Raw genomic sequence first — 6,000 nt, 5'->3', positions numbered from 1 at the left:
AATGACTTAAATTTCTGATTTTGATTAATCTCTCTTGCCTGTGGAAAAAAACATTATAGCATGAGAGCAAACACACCAATTCAGGTAGCTGCTATCACAAGCTGCATGTTATCCAGTGCTAAAAGGCTACAAACACCAAATATGCTTTAAAGGTGCATGTGAGTCTGCTACTGCTCCAGATTGTGAATACCTGTAAGGCTAACAGGCACTCCCAAGATAATTAGAGAAACACCCACAATCGTTTCCTTGCAGCTTTTGCTGTAACAGGTCATAAGATACTTCTCTTTTTTACTCTGGGAGGTATCAGAAATTACTCACATTCTTTCAGAATAAACCCCAAGTGATCCCTTTACTTCCAAAGATTCTTAAGTCTTTGCTCAACTTTTCCCCAAGCAATCCCACATTTTCAGAACCTTGTCAGAGTGCTGACAGGATGAAACACATAGCAGTTCACATAGGTATTCCTTGTTTCCCATAAGCTATGTGAAGACAGCAGAATAATTCATGTTTTTTGATATTTCCCAAAGTCTGACAGCCTGAAATGTTGCAGCAGTTGTCTAAGCTGAAGCTCCACTGTGTCTGGAAAGGACTAAAAGGAAAAGAAATAGTTCTGAAGAATTTGCTTCCATTGAAATGTCCTCCACTATTGATCTCTTCTGCCATATTTTAAGTCTGTCTGCACTAAAAATTTACAAAAACTCTTTTGGATTAATTCAGTGTTTCTTGATCCTTAAATATTTTTCAGGGGAAAATAAAAAAGAGTAAGAGAAGGTTGTAATCAAGCATGATCCATCATTGACACAGTGATGCTGACAGTCAAGATAACCAATAGAAACAAAGGCCCAAAGTAAGCAAAATTCATCTGGGTACAGCTGTCTCATTCCTTTGCTAGCCATGTGCTGGAGCCCTGTGCAGTAATGCTTTCCAGTGGTTCCCCACTGGATTGCTCAGGGACCAAGGTTGGATCCTTACAGGACGCCCTGAGAGGCTGAAGAGTCCTGCTACATTCAGATACTGCAGGAAAACCCAGAGCAGCCTGAATGTGACCTCTAGGCCTAACACCACCAGTCCGAAGCAGAAAGCTGGTATTTACCAATTCTGAAATCTCTGGCCATCTGTTCCCTAAAGCTTTACAATAATTATATTCTGCCCAAATCTAAGAAACAAGGCCAGTTTTCTAGCTGCCTTATAATCCTACTCCCTGAAATTACTACACTATATTAGGGAAGTTGTCTTCATAAAAAGGATGGTGGGAACACTTTCTCTCTTAAATCTCTACATCTAAAATCTGGAATGTTACCATCTTTGTTTATGTTTTTGATATGAATGAAACCAAATCCCTAATGAATACCATTTAATGACCAAAATTTCCTGATATTGCATTGGTAGAAATATTTAAATTCCAGTTTTTTTGATAATTGAAGCTGGTCTTAAACACACTCCACAACATTCATTTTGGTCTGAAGAAAACAATAATTTTTCTCTTTTTTGAAATCTCAGTTGATGCAAAGCCAGAATGCCTTCCTGTGCCAGCCACAATTTGTTTTGTGGTTAGTGGAAAATGAAGTAATGCCTTTTAAATGCCTAGCAGCTGGTGATGGAAGCTTTATTCAGAAAATTTTCAACACTTGCAGTTTTGCTTTGCCCTAGAGTATTGACCATTTCTGTATTGAAATATTTATCAACCCACTGATGGGCAAAACACATCTTTGCTTTTCGTAGCCTCTTGGATTTCTTCAGTTCTTCTGTCCTTGTGGATGATAATTTAATCCATGAATAACAACATTAACCCTGAAAACTAATTAATGCAATTGATAAATTATGTCTCAACTAGTTCTTGCTATGCTCAGTATAAAGGCTGACTGTTCCTCTTCACTTGTCCACAATGCTGTTTTGTTTAGCAAGCCTGGAAAATAATGCCTGCTGTATTTTCTCTTGCTGCACTCCATGCAATTTGTATTTTTATGTGGGAACAGGGGAAGTAGCTTTGAACAATGCAAATTCAAAAGCCCTGGAGTTCTCCATAGAGGCATTCCCCTACTCAACTTTCCAGAGAATTAGCATAACTCAGTATCTGGTAGCACTGGATCCTAAAATATCCTTCACGGCTCACTGCAATTCATTTGTTGTACATGAAGATTCATTTCTGGCATGTATCACTGAAAGCAGTTTTAATTTTTCAGGGGTTGAATTCCAGAGATACACAGTCAAAAAGCATTTTCTGCACTTAAGAAAGTGCCTTAGCAGGCCAGTCTCACAGCATAAAATTCACTTAGATACTCAATTGAATATGCAGTAGTTCATTTATGGATCTCAACAGCCTTTAGCTTTTATCAGAAACACCAACACAGGCATTAAGGACTGTAGCATTCAGCATTCTAGGTGTATCAAACATGGTATTTTAACAGAAGCGCAGAAATCAAGGAATAATAGCATGACCATGAGAGAAACTAGAGGAAGGGAATCAAACTTTCCCATCAGTCTCTAGAGAGACCATCATTGAGGGTCAAGAGTCATTCAGGTTGAAAAAGACCTTTAAGATTATTGAGTCCCAGCATAAATCTGGAGTGGTTATATGGGACTTGGCTGAGCCATTTGGATCCTGGGGTCTTGACTAGCTTTATCATTCTCCCCTGACTTAACTTGCTCCATCTGTCAAATCAGCACAGACACATGAAATTGTGCCATCAGGAAACAAGAACACACTGTCTTCTCCTGAAAATTTGCCTGGTCTTCACCTGACTTGGCTGCTCACATGTAAATGGAAGAAATGGCACTAATCCAAACCCTGCACCCAGCAAAGTTCCAGTCAGCTTTCCAGCAAAGCAAATACTGAAGGATCTGGCCTGCCAGCAGACAGCATTTTGCCATACAGCACAGTTAGAAGGCGTCAGAGCGCTGTCAGGACTGCTGTCTCCCATTGCATGGCAGTGTTCCCTGCAGGCAGCAACATTCACCTTCAGCATGACCACAGAGTTCAGGTAGCCATACAGATATGCTAAGTTCTCCTTTATTTTTTTTTTTTTTTGCCTAAATTGGCTGAGCTTAAAGCCAGCTCTGCTTCTACATTGTTGGCCTGGAAGATGAGCAGTGTGTCTGGGGAAAAGCTTCTCCTCCAACATCTACACAGAGTGAAAGTGTAAAGCACACATAATTGATGGGGGATGGTGTTTCAAGGTCTGCATATAGAGGGGAAGATCTTTTCAGCTCCACACCTTATTTCTAATCCTGCACCAGTAGAACAATGTGAATCAAGATCCTGAAATCCTCTCTGCTTATATAAGGTCATTCATAATAGTTCTGCTGTCTTGGAAATATCCTGGAGTACAGGCAAGTTCAGTAGCTTTACATAAAGACAGTTTTGAAATTCTTCACAGCCTAGGAAAACAGACCCAGATTTTCTTTTGCATGGATACTAAGAATACATAGGTATCTCTGGAGTGGAAAAAAGAAAATGGATTTTAAAACCTTCACTGACCCTTCTATGATATAAAGAGTTTCCCTTCTTGCTGCCAGAGAACTCAAGTTCAAAATAGTCTGTTTAGTTTCACTTCAGAAGGAAAATAAAAATTAGTTTATTGCAAAATTGAGACTTTTTGCAGGGAGAGAGCAAAAGAAAAAATGGCAAGTCAAGCAAATTCCTATCCCACAGTCTGTGGGTATCAGTGCCCTTCTCTTGCTATTGTCCTTGCTGAGTTTCTGAGCTGTTCAGTGTTCCAATACCCAGTTCTCCCCATCTGAAATCCATTGACATTGTCTTAGTGATGCACAATCAGGCCAAAGCCTGACTGCCCACAAGGTTGCACATACAGCGCTGAAGAATGTAACACAGAAATTTTCAACCTTATGGAGTCCTCTTGCCTTCAGCAAAGCTAATTTAGTTCAGTCTTTATAATGGCAGACATTGTACAGGTCTCATGCTCCACTCTGCAACTCAGAGCAGTGGGGAAAATCAGGGGAAATTCCCTGACATTCCATGGCCAAACTGGATCTGGAGACAGGAGGTAAAGTTGCTGGACCCAAACTTACTCTGATCACTCAAACTTATCAAGTCCTTCTATCTCTCCTAGCACATAAGATATCATCAGGTGATAAAAGGAGCAGCTAGCAATACAATAGAGGAACTGTAGTGATAGCATTAATGCCTTAGCATTAATACTGATAATAATAGTATTAGGCTGGTCCAGGATTCTTGTAGCTGCATGTCATTGTATATGGGACCTAATCCTGACATGATTTCAACAGTGCACTCACTGGCAGTTATCAGAAAATTCAGCAGGTACATCTAGTGAGAGGATCCTGGATAGGAAAAGTAAATGTATTACACTGGTGAAGCTGAGTGAAATTCAGGTGTAACTGCAGGAAAGGTGCTGGACAAGAGCAGGATTTGAAAGGCTTGCTCTCAGTGTATGAAATTTTCTCTATAAAGAAAGGTGACAATAAAGATCAGCAGTTCTTCTGCCTTTCCTCAGATTAATCCTTTTGAGGATTGTGAGGATCCATTCCCCTACCATAAAATCAGTGCTGTATCTTCACTGATTTTTTAGCTAATTTTATTACCTTCATGGCTGGACCTGCAGAAGTAGACTCAGTTACCTTAGCACAATATAATGTGCAATCAACTCCGTAGTGCAGATCCTCAATGCATCTAGGGCAATTTGGTACATGAAGTGCATATACTGGCCAGGGTACACATGAGCATTGTATAAAAAATGAACAGAAAAGTACTACTCAAATCAAAGGACAAAGCTGGACTCAGAGAAACTAAGCTGAGTAGAATCAAGCCAGAACTTGGTTTTTCTCTGATAATTTCTCCTCCTCACCCTACCACCTCACTCTCTGGTAAAGCAGAAGGCCTTGGCTGGGGATACTCTTACATTGCTGCGCCTCTGCAGGGACCAGATGACAAGGTAAAAAGCTGAGCTGGTCACTATGTCCACACCCTCACACCAAGTGTCAGGAGCAAGCTGGCAAGTACCCAGCAGTCACCATGCTCAGAGGCACTGCCTCCAAGGGCTGCCTGTCAAGCATGATTAACTACATGTCCTTGAAGGGAATTTGCTTGGCTAGGCAAAGCCATGCAACAAAAGATGGTTTCTGCCAGTGCAGAGAGATGGGACCATCAAATAGAGCTTCAGTCTGAAGCACTTACAGGCTCATTGCAGCACTGCCTAGGTAAGATAGTCTAGACCATCAGGGCAGGCACTAAAACAGACCTGGAGAAAAACTGAAAGCACATTGTTTGATGAGAGCTGCTGATGTGACAAGAGTGCTGCTAAGATGAGCCTTGTTCATCATCAGAGACCAGGGCAGAAGACCCCTATGACCTGCTGTTAATCCCAACAGTAAACATTTGACACGCTGCAGTCATTACAATTATAAAAGTTGAGAATTTGGTCTCTGGCCTAGAAAAGAACATGGGTCAGTTTGAAAGTGAAGCTGATGGCTTTGAATGTGAATGAAGAGCAAATTTACCCGAATGGTGTCATCTGAGGGCTATGAGTAGATGAACAACAGCATGTGTTGGATATTATTGTCAGTTGGTATACAATCATACAATTTTGGAATGGCATGGGTTAGAAGGGACCTTTATCTCATCTGGTTCCACGCCCTGGCATGGGTAGGGACACCTCCCACTAGATCAGGTTGCTCAAAGCCCCATCCAGCCTGGACTTGAACACTCCCAGGGATGGGGCAGCCACAGCTTTTCTGGGCAACCAGTGCCAGTGGCTCTCCACCTTCACAGTAAAGAAATTCTTCCTTATATCTACTCTAAATCTGCCCTCTGTTGGGTTGAAGCTGTTTTCTCTTGTACTATCATGACATGCCCTTGTGAAAAATCCCTCTCCAAGGCTGTAGTATCTGGCCAAGAGGAAGCGTTCTTCCAAATATTAAAAGAAAGTTCTCAAAAAAATTAATCAATAACCTTAAATCTGTATAGGCTTTCCTTAAGGCCTTCCAGGAAGAAAATATTGCATATGCCATTTAATTAGATTCTGA

Source organism: Ammospiza nelsoni, chromosome 5 (genome assembly GCF_027579445.1).
Source record: "Ammospiza nelsoni isolate bAmmNel1 chromosome 5, bAmmNel1.pri, whole genome shotgun sequence".
In the NCBI taxonomy this organism is placed as follows: domain Eukaryota; kingdom Metazoa; phylum Chordata; class Aves; order Passeriformes; family Passerellidae; genus Ammospiza; species Ammospiza nelsoni.
Note: the sequence above shows the minus strand (reverse complement) of the source record.